Source organism: Sturnira hondurensis, unplaced genomic scaffold, assembly GCF_014824575.4.
Source record: "Sturnira hondurensis isolate 20B ecotype Veracruz unplaced genomic scaffold, ASM1482457v3 Scaffold0022566, whole genome shotgun sequence".
In the NCBI taxonomy this organism is placed as follows: Eukaryota; Metazoa; Chordata; class Mammalia; order Chiroptera; family Phyllostomidae; genus Sturnira; species Sturnira hondurensis.
In genome coordinates, this window is record NW_028095197.1 from 7,843,525 (window position 1) to 7,860,819 (window position 17,295).

Sequence of the window (17,295 nt, forward strand, 5' to 3'; positions counted from 1 at the left end):
AAATATGTTCATTGATTTTAGAGAGAGAGGAAGGGTGAGAGAGAGAAACATTGATGCAAGAGAGAAACATTGACCAACTGTCTCCCACATGCGCCCCTACCAGGAATCAAACCTGCAACCCCCAATCCTTTGTTGTACGGGATGACACTTCAACCAGCTGAGCCACATCAGCCAAGACAGTTTCTACCTGAATTTAAAACATCTCCTCACTGGGCACCTCAATTTATTCTTGGAACCATGGACCTCAGAGCTGAAAGGAACCTTAGAATTCATTTGGTCCCATCGTTTCTTTGTACCACTCTATAGATAGGAAAACTGAAACCCAAGCCACGTAGCTAGATTATGGTGGGAGATAGCCCTAGAACCCAGATTCCCAGGGCTCTCTTCATTGCTGACCAAGAGGTGGTGTCTGACCAGTATGGCTTTTCTTGTTTTTGAGTCTTACAGTACCTCAGCAGGTCTGTATCTCTATTCCCCACCCTCACTTCAGAATAAAAATTGAAAAAGAATTTGCGTAATTGCTACACATTCAACATAATAAAAATAACATTACATTTGTTTAAGATTTTATTTATTTATTTTCAGAGAGAGGGGAATGGAAGGAGAAAGGAGAGAAACATCAGCATGTGGTTGCCTTTCATGCGCCCCCTACTGGGAACTGGCCTGCAACCCAGGCACGTGCCCCAGCTGAGAATCAAACCAGCGACCCTTTCCATCACAGGCCAGCAACAGTCCACCAAGCCACACCAGCCAGGGCAAAAATAACATCATATTTTTGATAAACCATATTGCACAGTGGTTTAGGGCCATGAGCTTGGAGCAGAATGCATAGCCAATGAACAGCAGAATGTACCCCCATGTCCATGAGCCTCGATGCAGAGCTTCACATGCCCAGAAGCAGAGACACCTGTTTTTAATTCACACAGGTGATGCATGGGGTTGAAACGTGCAGAGCAGAGACACCTGGGTTCTAGGTACTCTGCTTTTCCAGCAGCGTCACATTGAGCAAGTCAGCTCTCTGATCCTCGGTTTCCTCATTTCCAATAATAGAATAACCACACCTACCTCCCAGGGTGGGTAGTAAGACTTACATTAACAAAAAAAACAAACAAAAAAAATCCCCAGCGATTCTTTTGTAGCTCATAAGCGTGATGATTGGGTGTTCATGCTCTTCTGTGATACATGCCTCCCACCAACCTTGTCGTCACATCGGCACATTACCCATCTGACACGAAAAAAAAGCCCCATATAAAAGTCTAAGTACAGTACCACAATGAGCTCTTAATATATATTATTTAAAGACAGCCCTAGCCTTTTTGTTCTTCTTCCCAGTCTCTTCCGAGATATAAAAAGAGATAATTGAATAAACCTTCTCAACATTCCAGCCTCTTTTTCTTCAATGGGAGATAACCCTGCTCGATCCTGGTGTCGGTCTCCATGAAAGCTCCCCCTGCATTCTAACTAGGTGACACTGCATAGTCACTTTCCTCTGGGAACATGTTTCTCCGTCTGTAAATGAAGGCAGGAGAGGAAGGGATGTCTACTTTCTATTTATAGCCACCGTTATCACAAGTATATCTTAATTTTGTAATGTAAAGAAATACAGGATTTTTTTTAAAAAAACGGACGAGAATGCTTAAGGTCCCTCCCTGCTCTTAAACTGTTTGAGCCTGAAGGAGGAAAGAAACTTCCTTCTTCCTCCCACTCCCATTCTCTCCCCCTTCATCCCTACCTTCTCTCTGACTTAGAAAACAGAACACAGCAAGAGTGTGTGATGCGGCTGCGAGGGCTGTAAGACATGGGCTTCTCCTCTGGATCCTCAGTGGGGACCAGCTCCAGAAATCGCTATAGCTGGAAATGTGGAGAGAAGCCCAGACCAGATCTGGTTGCCTCATTTGGCTGGAGCACAGCCTATCTTTTCCATTTGAATACTTTTCTTTATGATTTCACTGTGTATTCCCATCCAGAACCCACTTTCCTTTAGGGAAATCCAGCAGCTGAGTTAGAGAAATACAGACCTGAAAGTGTGCAAACTAATAAAGAAATCAAGTTTATAAAAATTCCTGCAACAAAACCTGTCCTCATTCTGGTCTTGATCTCTCTCTCTCTCTCTCTCTTAAGAACCAAATAACTTAAGCTTTTCTGACTGAATGACATCAATTTTAATTTCATCTTTTTTCTTTAGCCTATTTTAATACAGAGAGGCCACAAGCTGGTTACCCAAAAGATTTATATTCAACAATTTTCAAAGAGAACACAAAATTTTAAATTAGAAATATATGGAAAGGTCCCCGGCTGGTGTGGCTCAGTGGACTGAGTGCTGGTCTGAGAACCAAAGGGTCGCGGGTTTGATTCCCAGTCAGGGCGCATGCCTGGGTTGCAGGCCAGGTCTTCAGTATGGGGCATGTGAGAGGCAACCACACATTGATGTTTCTCTCCCTTTTTCTGCATCCCTTCCCCGCTCTCTAAAAATAACTTTTAAAACTCTTAAAAAAAGAGAAATATGTGGAAAGGCATTTCTGACTTCTCTGGAAAAATTACAGAAGGTCCAGTGACAATGAGGTCACATTTCCTCAGGGCAAAAATTGGCTGGGATTAAGTAGGCGCTACCTCCTTGGGGCATGGACTCTTCAGATGACCGGTTTCTACGCCTCCCTCGTAACACCGGACCCCCACGGTCAGTATCAATTTTACACTGTTAATTACCTCGCACTTCACTAGAGCCTGACTCCTGTAGTCAAATGAGTTTATGAGTTCAGGAATAGATTCTAAATGCAATCGTCTATGAATTAACAATGGTATGACATTTTTTGCAGTCCATTAGAACATTTTTAAATGCAATGAATGAGATTGCAAAAATGGTATGGACCTGGCATATCATAGGCGCTCAGTAAAGAGTAGCTGATATTTGTAGTGCTAGTATCAAAAATGATACTTAACTGGAATGTAGCGTGTCACTTTGAGGACAACATTAGGTCAATGATGCATCCAAGAGAACACAAATGGGACTCTAAAAAACCATTGAAAAGTAGTATACATCTTTACTGAATGCCCCTGAACACAGAGGAAAACATCACAACCATACGCTTAATTTATGAGAATCCTCATTACAGAGCTCTGGGCCCCAGAGTTCTCCTCTTCAGATGACAGCACCTTTGAGCGCCTGCCTTTCTTCCCATCTCCAGCCTCCACCTATCTCCCTCCTCCGCCTTCCTGCCCCCATTCTTTCTCCTGGAAAGTCGTCTGGCTACTCTCAGCTTCTGTTAGTCTCTTGATGAGAGGGTAAAAAGGGCAGGCAGCGCTATTTGTAAACACTTACATTTATGTTTTCTTCTTTTATCCTTGTGTCAATCAATATTTGGTGATTCCTGAGAAAGTACAGAAGTTACCTATACATTGTCAAACATCCCAGAAAGAAGTTCATATAATTTAGACTAGGGTGGGCTAAGATCCATAATACAGGCAGGCCCCTATTAAGGACACTAAGGACGTAGAGTCTGGGGCACAAACGGATGTAAATTGGTGAAATCATGACAATGTCCTTCTGCTCTCCACCCTCCACGTCCCCAGTGCATCACTCTCCAACACCAGCAAGGAGCTCAGCAAGAAAGAGTGGAAATTTCAGACTTGAAGCAGTCGTCCCTTGCCTGGCTTCTGAGAGGAGGGAGGGGTCCAAACGACCTTCAGCAGAATTCTACAGTCCAGAAATTTACCTGGGTGTGCAGCCACTGGCATTTAAACGGATAAATGTGATGAGTAAAAAGGGTCCATGTGTGTACTACGTGGAAGTCAAGTGTATGTTTTTAAATCAAGTGTGTGCAACATATGAATGAGCAGAAACATTAAACACAACCTTTAGGAGAAGACAACAGGCAAGTGCAGACACAAAGAAAGAATATGTATTATTCATATGATAAAACAAATTCAAGGATAGTAAAATCTATTTAGATATTTACCAAAAGGAGAGCACTACATAACAAAATGTATGAGAATGGGCCAAGTCTCTACTTACAAGAAGATTATGAACGTTACATTTCTTTATTCTAGAAATAAGAATGAAAATGCCAGAACTGAGCAGTCAAATTAAGAAACATGACAAAGAGGAGGGAGCAGACAAAATACGAAAGGTGTTTGGCGGCAGTCAGGCCCATGGGTGTGGGACAACAGGAGGAAAGGGGGCTCTCGAATGCGTAAATCGTATGCCCAGCGAGGCCCAAAGACAACCAAAACAGCTCCGTCACAGAAACAAGGGAAACAAAGTCTCAATGAAGGAGCGATGAGTTGTAGAAAGGAGGACATGGTCAACAGCACCAAATGCAAAAGTGAGATCTAATGCAAAAATGACTTACATTTCTACAAAAGTTGGCAATTACCAATAAGAGGTCACTAGAGGTTCTTCGGCGGTTTCCACAGAAAGAAAAGACTATTGCAGAATTAAAAGGACACTGAGGTAGTGGTTATTCCTTCTGTTTGCTGTCCAGCATCTCCTTAGTCTTCTTGTGGTAAGCGCACTCTAGTTTTGCTATGAAAGAGACATCCCTTGTAACTTTCAGCCATGTGTGGTTCAGGTGGAGCAGACCCACTTCCATACCCAGGGCTTGATGTGACGGACTGGGGGCTGGATAACCTAACACCATTCCAAGTCCTCCCTTGCCCGCCTCACCTGTATCTACTTTCCCAATCACTTTACAGTGAGTAGTGGCAATGTGATGCATTGCACAAGGGAGACATAATGTCTAGATGAAAATAATGACAAGAATTGGAACAAACAGTTTGTGAGAAAAAAAAGATTGAGAGAATTAAAGCTCTGCCAGTCCCGAATCGTTGAACAACTGGATGGACACAAATAGGTATGCAACTCCAGACTTTGTGCGATATAAGAAATAGAGAACTTACTCTTAGGTGGGAAGACTATTGGTCACATTAGAAAAGAGCAGGTGCAGTGAGACTAAAGGCATATTGATCCAAAGGCATCTCTGGAAAATACCATCATTACAGGCTCTTTTGGTTTCATGTTACAGAAAACCCAAGACTAACTGGCTTAAACAAAGAGGAAATTCACTGACTCACATACGTGCAAACTCCAGGGGTAGGGCTGAATTAATCTGCTGCAGAGGACTCAAGGCTTGTGCTGACGCTGACCTTGCCTTGGCTTCAACGATGTATATGTGACTCAGGCCTAAGGCCAATTCACTCAGAACATTTCCCTGTTGACAGCGAATTGTTCAGGAATGGGCATGAGAGCCAAGTTAGGGTCATTAGAGCCCAAGAAACTCAACTTCCAGGATGTTTGTGTGAAATAAAGAGACAGACTTCTCTCTTCCTGAAGTAATTGAGCAAGAGAAGCTATGCAGATGAAGCTGAGGCAGCATCTTGCCACTACAAGGGGAGAATCTGGGACTCACATCACAGAAGAAGCTGAACTCAGAGATAGAAAGAGAGAAACTGGGATCTGGTGACATAGCTTAAGATTTATTCAAGCCTTATCTGAAGTCAGCTCTTCTGCTGGAGTCTTCACATATGTGAGTCAATATATTTCTTCTTCAAGCCAGTTAGTTAGTCTTGGGATTTTTGTAATGTGAAACCCAAAGAGTCTGTAGCAGATTGTATTTTCTAAAGATGCCTTTGGATCAATATATTTATCCCACTGCACATGCTTTTTTGCAATGTGACTAATAGTCTTCGGACCGAGGGGAGGGACCTGTGTTCCCACCACCCCTCGAGTCTGGGTGGGCCTCGTGACTCAGTGGAGCATGCTCTGCTGATGCTCTGTGGAATCCGAGGCTAAGGTAAAAAGAGATTCTTCCCTCCCTCTCTCCCTCCTTGCTTTTGTAGCCTACCACTGCATTTTGAGGAAACACAAGCCAATTGGAGAGCCACATGCAGGTATTCTAGCCAGCAACCCCAGCTAAGGCCTCAGCTGACAGCCAGAATCAGTCACTAGATGTGAGTGAATGAGCCTTCGTGTGATCCCAGCCTCCAGTCTTCAAGTCTTCCAGCTGACATCTGAGACATCAAGGGGCAGAAACAAGCCATCCTGGTGGTGTCCCGTCTGACACCCTCACCCACAAAAATATGTGAAGGATAAAAATGCTTATCATTGTTTTAATGCAACTAAGTTTTGGGGTAACTTGTTCTGCAGCAATAGATAAACTAATATAGAGTCCTAATTAGTAGAACTGGAGTTCTATGTCATAGTGGCTAAAGAAGCATAGTAGAATGGGAAATACTGCAGAGTGTGAGGAATGAATTGGAGACGAGGAAAATGAAGAAAGCAAGTAAGCTTCTCTGGAAAATTTCCATGGAAGCATCCCCTTGGGATTAGGAAAAGGTAAAACAAGTTTGAATCCAAAGCAAACAGTAGCCTCCACATTTCTGCTAATCCTTAAAGGACTGGATTATGAGTTTGATAGAATCCCGGAGGAGGAGCTTCAGCTAATACGTTTAGTGAATTCCTCTGAATTCTAAAAAGCATTAAGAAGGAATCAATGGTGAATCAGTGAAAACCCCAGGAAGAAGGCATTTATTGGAGAAGCAGTCTCTGGAATCCAACAGATTCCACTGCCTTCAGTATGGATCAAGCCCTTTGGCCTGGCATTTAAGGGTCTCCTTGGCATTTCTGTTTCCCAATCTACCCTTTATATGCTCCACACTCTAGCAGAACTGCAGAGCTGAAAAATGGCGCTATCCGATGTTTTCCAAACTATTCTTTACTTAGCTGCTTTTGGGAAGGAAGCTCTGGGCCACCAGCTGTGGTCAGAGTGGTTCTCAGAGCCTGTGCCTTCCTGGAGAGAGGGGTCAGTGATGTGTGGTCTTAGAGCCTCCAGCCTTCTTCTCGTGTGGTTTTTTAAATTAAGGTATAACTTACATACAATAAAATGCAGAGATCTTAATTGTCCAGTTCTATGAATTTTGATGATTGTATTTGCATGGGCAACAAGAATATTTGTTTCATCATTCCCCTGCCCCTTTCTGGTCAGCCCTGTGTACCTCTCCACCCCAACCGTCAGAAAACCACTCTGGCCCTGGCTGGTGTGGCTCAGTGGATTGAGCACCAGTCTGCAAACCAAAGGGTCACTGGTTCAATTCCCAGTCAGGGCACATGCCTGGGTTACAGGCCAGTTGGGGATGTGTGAGAGGCAACCAACCAATGGAGGTCTCTCTCACGTGTCAATGTTTCTCTCTTTCTCTTTTTCCCTCCCTTCCCTTCTCTCTAAAAATAAATAAATAAATAAATAAATAAATAAGAAAACCGCTCTGATTGCTGTACTACAGATTAGTTTCGTTTCTCTTTGAACCTCACGTAAAAGGAATAACATAGTATGTATTCTGTGCCATGCTCCTTTCACTCAACATACAGTTTTTGAAATTCATCTGTGTTTTTTGTGCGTATTAATTGTTCCTTCCTTCTTATTGCTGAGTAGTAGTCCATTGTATGACTATAACACAATTTGTTTCTTCATTTCCCTGTTGATAGACACTGGCGTTGTTTGGAGTTTTGAATTATTACGAATAAAGCAGTGAACACTCTTGAACATTACTAGTGGATATTTGTTTCCTAGGAGTGAGATTGCTGGGTTTTCGGGTGAGTGAGTGTTTAACTTTATAAAAACTGCTAGACAGTTTATCTAAGTAGTTGTGCCGTTTTATGCTCTCATCTGCTCTGTATGGGTTCCAACTGCTCTCTCTTTGCCAATATTTGGTATCGTTAATCTCTTGGTATTGTCAGTGGGTGTGAAATTGCATCTCATTATGGCTGTAATATACATTTCCCTGATGACTAAAGATGTTGAGAACCTTTTCATATGCTTATTTACGTATCTTCTGTGAAGTGTCTGTTCAAGTCTTTTGCTATTTTTAAATTCGATTTGTACTTGCAGCATTTTTTTTCTGCCAAGATTACAGACATGAAATTCAAGAGTCCACCTGGAATTCACCTGGCCCCGGCACACAGGTTCAAGGTGCAAAGAAAGACCAGGTGTCTATAATCCAAGGATCTGAATCTATTTAGGAGATAGGCTACACAGGGTTATGCAAGTGTTGCAACTTGTGTCTTTTGACATTGGACAGGACCCGCTGCACCTGCGGAAATAAGAAGTGGAAATTCTGAATATTATACTATAGCAGCGGTTGTCTACCTTGGATACAAATTAGAACCACATGGAGAGTTCTCCTCCCCAGAGACTATGCTAACTGGTGGTGGAGGTTCGGCCTAGGCATTTGGAGTTGTCGAAGTTTTCCAAGTGATTCCAATACAGCCAAGGTTGAGAATACTTTTCAAAAAAGAAAACCTTCACTCATTACTGAGCATCTGCGATGCTATTTTGCTAAAAGATCAAGGAATTTTTTTAAATAATTTTTTTATTTAATTCTTGTTCAAGTACAGCTTTCTTATATTCCCAACTCTGCCCACCCCCTGCCCCATGCTCCCCACCTCCCTCAAGGAATTTTTAACAGGATGTTAGGTGTCTTTTTTCACATAGGTGCTTGTTTAAAGAAGCTGGAGATTTTTACTTACTAATATTTATTTATTTACCAAGTGTAAAATTGCAGGATGTGGGCCGTGGTCAGTTACTTTTCTTTCCTGGCTTCCTGATTCTCTCAAGCCCTCATTTCACCAATGAAAAACATGTTAGAAAGCATGTTTGAAATAAAGTGAGACTTTAGCCCTCGAAGTTCTCGACAGTCTAACCTCACATCTCACATTTTTTTAAAATAATTTTTTAAAGATTATTTATTTATTTACCTTTAGAGGGGAAGGGGAGAGGGAGAGAAACATCAATGTATGGTTGCCTTTTGTGTGTCCCCTGCTGGGAGTTGGCCTGCAGGGAACTGGCCTGCAACCCAGGCATGTGCCCTGACTGGGAATCGAACCGTGATCCTCTGGTTCGAAGGCCTGTGCTCAGTCCACTGAGCTACACCAGCCAGGGCACATCTCACATTTTAACCCAGCAGTTAAAATGAGATGTGAGATTCATTTTTATTTCTTGTCTTAAGCTGGTAGAAGGTCATCCCATGTATTTCTAACTTATTGCCATCCCCACAAAAGCCAGATTTCAAATCTGGAAAAAGTTGTGCAAAGGTTATGATTTAGGGCAAGGGTCAGCAAACTTCAGCCAATAGGCCAAATCCTTCCCGTGGACCAAATCCAGTCTGTGGCCTGATTTTGCAAAGCCTGTGAGAACTAAGAATGGAGTTCATATTTTTTAATGGTTGAAAAAAGTCAAAATGAGAATAATAATAAGACATGAAACTCAAAATTCAGGGTCCATAAAGTTTTACTGAAACACAGCCTTTAACTTATATGTTGTTTCTGGCTGCTTCTGTGCTCCAGTGGCAGAATTAAGTAGTGACAACAGAAACTGTATAGGCCAGCCTTGCCTGGTGTGGCTCAGTGGGTAGTGTGCCAACCTGTGATCCAAAGGGTCACTGGTTCAATTCCTGGTCAGGGCACATGCCTGCGTTGTGGGCCAGGTCCCTGGTGGGGGTATATGAGAGGTGGCCACACACTGATGTTTCTCTCACTTTGTTCCTCCCTCCTTACCCCTCTCTCTAAAAAAGTGAATTAATAAAATCTTTAAAAAAAAAACTGCACAGCCCACAAAGCCTAAAATCCTATAGACTAAGAGTCTTAAGGAACATTGAAAATACAGACCTTATTTGAATCCTGATTTGAACAAACTGAAAAAAAATGAGACGATTGAGGAAATGTGTACCTTGGATATTTGATTACATTGAAAGAAGTTTTATTGATTTTTTACATTATGGTTATGTTTTTAAATAATTCTTATTTTTTAGACGTGTTCTAACATATCTATATGAAAGGGTACAATATCTGGGGCTTGCTTCCAACTAACATGGGCAGGGGGGTAGGGGGTAGGGGGCAGGGGTATAGATGAAACCAGACTGACCATGAGTTGGTAAATGTGGTAGGTTGGTGATGAGCGTGTGATTAATTGTACTATTTGTCCACTGGTGTATGTGTCAGGCTTCCAATATAAAAAGTCTCATTTTGTTTTTTGGAAAGGCTATTTAAAAGAATAACAATAACATGTATTTGAAAGTAGTCACAGTTATTTGTCCAGTAAAATATTTAGAATCCTTATAAAAGCATGACAGTATTTGTGTGGGTGAGGAAAACATTAAGGATTTTTTTGATGATTGAGATTTTGCCGGCACGATATCTTCCAGTGTTCTACTATGGAGGGCTGCTTTCCTCATTGCATTCTCCCCTCATGTAACAGACACACACACATATTTGTACCTATGTGTACATTGGGTTGTGAATATGCCTTTCTAGAGGTAATTGTCCTCATCACTTTATGATGGAGAAGGTGAGTGGGGAGGGGAGGAACATATTCCTGGTAGGTGATGCCACTTCTCTCTGCAGGAAAAAGCCACTGCAGAACAGGGGAAACAGGGGTTCCCTTTCAGGCTATCATGGTCCTAAACGGTACTGGTGATTTGCAAAGGACTCAGGGATATTTAGTTTTTTAATGCTTTTGATGTGGCTGTGGCTTGTCTTCAGTCTCCAGGCAGGCTTGCAATGAGTTGTGTGTACCCACATGGGTGGTCTGGTACAAAGTACATCCATGGGAGTGGCCGAAGGAATTTCATAAAGCTGAAAAAATAGGCCTGGCTGGACTTTCTCCTGAATTCCTTTTTTTGTACCCATTTCCCCCAACCGGAATGGGTGTGTTGATATAGAGTCCAGTCTTGGCCTGGGAACCTGCTGAGGCTCATGGTCTTTTAAATTACAGTTTGCATGTATATGGTGATAATTGAAAATGGCTTAGCTATTTAAGGCTGTCTTGTTGCAAAGTTCTTGCTTTGTAATCTATTTTTCAGAAATCTTGGGGTGATACAGTTACATGGTTGAAATTTGATGTTTAAGTTTTTTTTTAAAGATTTTATTTATTTTTAGATGGGAAGGGAGGGAAAAAGAAACATCAATGTGCGGTTACCTCTTCCACACCCACTAGGGAACTGGCCCTGACTGGGAATTGAACCAGCAACCCTTTGCTTTGCAGGCTGGCACTCAATCCACTGAGCCACACTAGCCACGGCTGATGTTTAAGTTTTTACATACATGTTGGAAAACAAACTTGTCCTGTAAAGTGAGAACCTTACTCTGAATCTATATTAAGAGAAATTTCCCAGGATAATAGTATTTAATCCAAGGAAATTGTATTTGCTTTCCTTCAGGGAAATGTCTTAAGTCTTCCAGAAAATAGTTATTTCTTGCTGCCTAAAAAACTACCTGAAAACTTAGTGGCTTAAAAAACCAGTGTCTTGCCCTGGCTGGTGTGGCTAAGTGGACTGAGTGCTGGCTTGCAAACCAAAGGGTTGCTGGTTTGATTCTCAGTCTGGGCACTTATCTGGGTTGTGGGCCAGGTTCCCAGTTGGGGGCGCGTGAGGGGCAACCACACATTGATGTTTTCCTCCCTTTCCTTGCTTCCTTCCCTTCTCTCTAAAAAAAAAGAAAAAGAAAAAAATGTATTTTATTCTCATGAATCAGGAATCATGAATTAAGTCCAGGTTCGACTGGGTGGTGTTTTGTTCCACACGAGAATGGCAGGGGTGCTCAGGCAGAGGGATGGGCAGCTGCAGGCGCCTCGATGCTTCTCCACGTGGTCTTTTTCCCTAAAGGCCTGCCTTAGGCTTCCCCACAAGGTGGTGGGCTCAGGATGGTCTCATTGTTACATAGTGGCTGGCTTATGAGAGGGCACCAAACCAGTTCTGTTACAGGCTAGGTCTACTACTGATCCAGGGACACTTCTGCCATATTCTTTTGCCTGCAACAAGTCCCAAGGCCAAGCCAAATTAAGGAGTGAAGAAGCAGATTTTATCTCTTGATGGTGGAATGGCATGCGTGCACAGGGAGGGAAGGAATCGATGAAAGCCACGTTGGGGGACCGTCTACCACAGTCATGCTTCTGGCCCCAATTCACATCTCTCCCACACGTAAAATATGCTCACGCCCTCACCCCAAAGTCTCATCCCATTAGGGCATTGGTTTGGGGTCTAAGATCTTATCACCTAAATCGGGTCTAGCTGTGTAGGAGGCTCCTCAGGTATTGTCTTCAGATGCAGAGGGCTTTGAACAAGAACAAGTCATCTCTCTCCCACACATTTAACACACAGGGTGGAGGCAGGAAGAAGAGAACTACATTAGACACTCTCCTTTACAGAGCCTGGGGATAATATCACCCATCAGTTACTGATTCATGACGATCCGAAAATTCAGCTGGGCACATGTCCCTAGTTCCCCTTCATATGTATATATCTATACATCTATACTTATGTTTAGAGAAATGTGTGTGTGTGTATGTGTGTGTATTTATAAAGAGAGAAGGAAAGAGAGAGATAGGCAAACAGAGACACAGAAAGAGATTTACTATAAGGAATTGGCTCATGCAACCATGGTGACCTAGGAGTCCCAAAACCTGCCCTCTGCAAATTGGGGACCCAGAAAGCCAGGGGTGTAATTCAGAGTCCCCAAGCCTGAGAACTGTAGTGTGTGTAAACTTAGTCCAGGGGTAGAAGAGGAAAGAAGATGTCCTGGCAGCTCAAGCAGTGAAGCAGGGAAACAGGAGTACATCCTTCCTCCACGGCCTTTTTTGCTCTATTCAGACCTCAATGGACTGGACGATGCCCACCCGTGCTGGGGAGGGTAATCTCCTCTGAGTCCTCCAGTTCAAATGCTAACTTCACTCAGATACACCCAGAAGTAACATTTAATTTTCACACCCTGTGGCTAGTCAAGTTGACACTAAACTTAATCATCACACATGGTATAGATGGGCCATAGTTTTTAAACCATTCATCTTTTTAAAAAAGTGGTAGGTATACCTAAAACTAATATAATATTGTATGTCAACTGCAATCGAAATAAAAAAATAAAATAAACTCAAGGAATTAGAAAAGAAAAAGATGTGGTAGTTTCCAGCTTTTGGCTATTGTGACTAAAGCTGCTATGAATATTATGAATGTGTTTCTGTGCAAAAAATACGTTGTCATTTTTCTGACGTAAAAGCTCAGGAGTAGCCCTGGCTGGTGTAGCTCAATGGATTGAGCATGGGCCTGGGAACCAGAGGATCTCGGTTCGATTCCCAGTCAGGGCACATGACTTAGGTTGCAGGCCAGTTCCCAGCAGGGGACACACAAGAGGCAACCATACATTGATATCTCTCTCCCTCTCTCCTTCCCTTCCCCTCTAAAGATAAATAAATAAAATCTTAAAAAAAAAAGCTCAGGAGTGACTACTGGTCATATGTCAGGTCCGCTTTTGGTTGTAAAAGACGCTGCCCAACCACTTTTCAGAGCAGCTCTACTATGTTTCATTCTCACCAGCGATGTGTGAGTAATCCAGTTTCTCTGTATCCTCACCAGCAGCAGGTACTACAACTATTTTTTTAGCCCTTCTTAGTATTCTGACAATCAAAACTCCTCCACAAATTTCCAAAATGTGCCCCAGGTGGTGGCACTGTATCCATTGAGAATAGCTTCTCAAACTGGACTGAACACTGGAACTGCCTGGGGAACCTGGGCCTGGGTTCTTCCTGCACGGATTCTAGTTTCCTTGGCCATCCCCTCAGTGATTTCAACCTCCAGACAAATCCATGAAACACTGATGCCATTCTCATAACTCCACCATTTTAGTCCTAAAGTTTCAAGATCCCGCGAATGAGATAAAGTCAAAAAGGGTTGAGATGATTTTCTCTGGAGTAATGCAAGACTTAAAAGCCGGAGCTGATTATTTTCCCAGCAGAACGTCAGCAGCGCTCAAAGGAGGAAGTAAAAGTAACCATGGAACAACAGCCGTGTTTGGAGAAACTTTTTAAATAGACATATAAAAGGCTAAAACCCAATCCTAATGATACGAAAGCAAACCGCAGATGCCAGGGGCACATTTTTATTCCTAGAATTATGGTGTAGTGGTAGAAACAGCTTGGGTTCTGGAGTCAGAAGTCTTGGTTTAGAGTTCTGGTTTTTCCACTTAAAAGTTATGGGATCTTGGATGAGTCATTTGGCCTCTCTAAACTTTAGTTTACTCATTCCTGAAATCTGTGACAATGGTACGTTGGAGGCTATTTGCAGAGATTATGTTGATGTGAGCTGTATTTTATTCATGACACACTGTAACTATGATTTCATTATTACTGATAAAAAGATAGAAATATTTGCTCTCTGAGTGGCATCTAGCTCACCCCAACCAATATTTAATGAGATTTTATGTAATATTTATAATATATTACCAATTTTATTTTTTATAGTTTCTTAGTTTTTAGATCTTTATGGTGGAAGTTTTAAGCATACACTACAGTAGAGAGCACATTATAATTCGATACTTCTCAAGCTCCAGCCTCCCTGTGATTCACCCGGGAGCTTGCTAAACTTCGGACTCTGACTCAGTGGGTCTGGGGTGGGGCCCGAGACTCTGGCTTTCTAAAAAAGTTCTCCTGTGACGCTCATGCTGCCGGCTGCTGACCAAATACCAAGCACAAGAGTAGGCAGGGGTAGGCTTACAATTGTGAGTAAGTGAAACACAGAGTTTATTCTTGCACTATTGTATGTTATTGTATTGTATTATATTGATATTGTGTTGTATAGTATTGATATCAACTGTGAAACTACTTTTGCCTACCCCTGTATTTGTTTTGTTGCAACAAATACCGTAGATTGGGTAGCTTAAGCAACAAAAGTTTATTTCATTTATTTCTCATGGTTCTGGAAGCTGGGAAGTCTGAGATCAGGGTCTCAGCACGGCCAAGTTTAGTTGAAGGGCCTCTTCCTGCTTGGCAGATGGCTGTCTTATTTCTGTATTCTCATATGGCAGAGAGAAACTCTGGCGTCTCTCTCTGCTCTAATAAGGTCACTAACCCCATCATGGGGCTTCCCTGTACAATCTTATCTAAACTTAATTTCCACCCCAAGTCCAACCTCCTAACACCTGTCAGTTGGAGGTTAGGGCTTTAACATAAGAAATGTTGGGGATTGCCCTGGCTGGTGTGGCTCAGTGGATTGAGCATGGGCCTGCGAACCAGGGGATCATGGATGGTTTGATTCCCAGTCAGGGCACATGCCCTGGTTGCAGGCTGGTTCCCAGCAGGGGATGCACGAGAGGCAACCAAACATTGATATTTCTCTCCTTCCCTTCCCCTCTAAAGATAAATAAATAAAATCTTTAAAAAAATGTTGGGGAGACTCAAACATACAGTCCCTAACACAAGTGCATAATTAATTTCCAAGTTCTAGTACTCCACTCCACCAATTACTAACTCCTGGCCAATTTCATTTCCGCCTTCACCTTCATCTGCCTCTTTCCTCACCCTCCCTGCCAGATTATTTTGAAGTAAATCTCTGATATCTTATCATTATACCATATTTCAATAATATCTCTTTTATACTTACTCTTAGCCAAAAGGCCAAGAAGTGATCAATATGTATCTCCTTTAAAAGAGAATTAAATAATTCCTCTGAAAGACTGTAATTATAAGACCAACACCACCACACCAAAATGTAACAGTGATTCCTTAATATCATTCAATATTTAATATTTAGTCAGCATTCACATTTCCCTGAATTCTTTCTATTGTGATATGTTACTCTTTCAGCCTTCCATTTTTCTTATTTTTTTATTTTTTATTGTTTAAAGAAATCAAGGTATTTGTCCTGGAGATATTTCCATATTTCCATCCTCTGGCTTTGCTGCTCTCACAACCTCATGAGGTTGTTTAACATGTTTCTTTCTTTCCTGTATTTCCTGAAAATGGGTAGTTGGATCCAGAACCTTAATTGGATTCAGGTTTGATTTTTTTGGCACCTTCAAGGGTGGTGTTGTGCACTTCAGGTCTGCTGTCTTTCTGTCCATAAACCCCTGAAAGGCTCGCTGTCCCCAACAATGGAGCCCATGACTGCCACCAGGTGGTGACAGCGCACATGGCCACAGGTTCCAAGAGAAACCCAGTGAGATCTCAGCAAGGGGGACTTGTTTTCCTCATTGCACTTACATTAAATCACCATGATTCTTAAATAGCAAAGCTACTTTGAAAATCAACTAATGCTATGCCTTTGTACTACGTTTGTAGCATGTAAATATAGCTATAATTTTTGGAGCCCAGGAACCTTATATCCATCATCTCGTTTAATTTCCAAAACAGTCATGGTGTCCCTAATAAAACAGTGGGGAAGCTGGGGTATAATGTCTACATTCCTCTCAACCGTTTCTGCACCTCGCTACCTTCTGTTTTGGTCCGTAAGAGTCATCTGTACTTGCTGTCCTCTCCCTCCCCCAGCTTACAGCTGTGATTTTTTCCTAGCTCTCTTCCATTCTCTGGTCCATTCTCCCCCCATCCCTCCCCAGGGAAACTGGCTTCTGTGGATTCTCTCTCCGGGTTGCCTTACATGCTGGTTTCCAGTGGCTTCCAGCTGAATTTAGCCCAATTTATTCTTCTTGCTCCTCCCCTACTTTGCTGTGTTTCTGAGTGCTACTGCCCTCAACTACAACTTCTGCCCCAAGAGGCCCCTTTCTGTGACTCTTCACCCAGCTTCAGTTAATACAATTTCTCCTTTTGTTCCTTGGAATTCAGGATTTTAACAACTTCCCACTATTCTATTTCCTGGAAGTCTCAACTTCCCCTTTAGTTTTCTACTTCACCTACCTCACTGAATAGTATCTTCATTAAGATGTCTCTTGAACAATGTGAGCTGAGGGTTCCCTGCTGGGATTTTCTCAGATGCTTCTCACTTCCTCAGCTTTCATTTTCTCCTCTGTCCACTCCAGTGCGGCAAGTGCCCTAGCACTTCACTGAGAGGTTTCCACAGTTCCACCTTTCTTGGCCAATGGTTAATTCCCATTTCTCACCTTATGTTTAATTTAACAGCAGCTTTAAATTAAAAAAAAAATTATTTAGAGAGGAAGGGAAGGAGGGAGGGAGAGAGAAACATCAATGTATGGTTGCCTCTCATGTGTCCCCTGCTGGGAACTGGCCTGCAACCCAGGCATGTGCCCTGACTGGGAATCGAACCATGATCCTTTGGTTCGCAGGCCTGCGCTCAATCCACTGAACCACACCATCCAGGGCTACCAGCAGCTTTTGATGCATTCCTTGAAGTACTTTCTCCCCAGGCTTCCCAGTCACCACGTGGTTGTCCATGTCCCTTCTTAGCCACTCTTTCTCTTCCTGACCACATCATGGTGGCATGTCCCAGTGTTCAATTCACAAACCTCTTCATCTCTACTCTTTTCCCATTAATTCCTATTAATCTCTCTTCCTGGGAGATTAAATACCA

General features: G+C 42.5%; 1 non-coding gene across 1 annotated transcript; it reads left to right on the plus strand.

The window, feature by feature from the left end:
* The first annotated feature begins 1,127 nt into the window (after positions 1 to 1,127).
* Positions 1,128 to 1,231, plus strand: LOC118979931 (small nucleolar RNA U13). Its single transcript, XR_005065023.1, has one exon. It is a non-coding gene; the product is annotated as a small nucleolar RNA U13 (small nucleolar RNA).
* Positions 1,232 to 17,295: the final 16,064 nt, after the last annotated feature.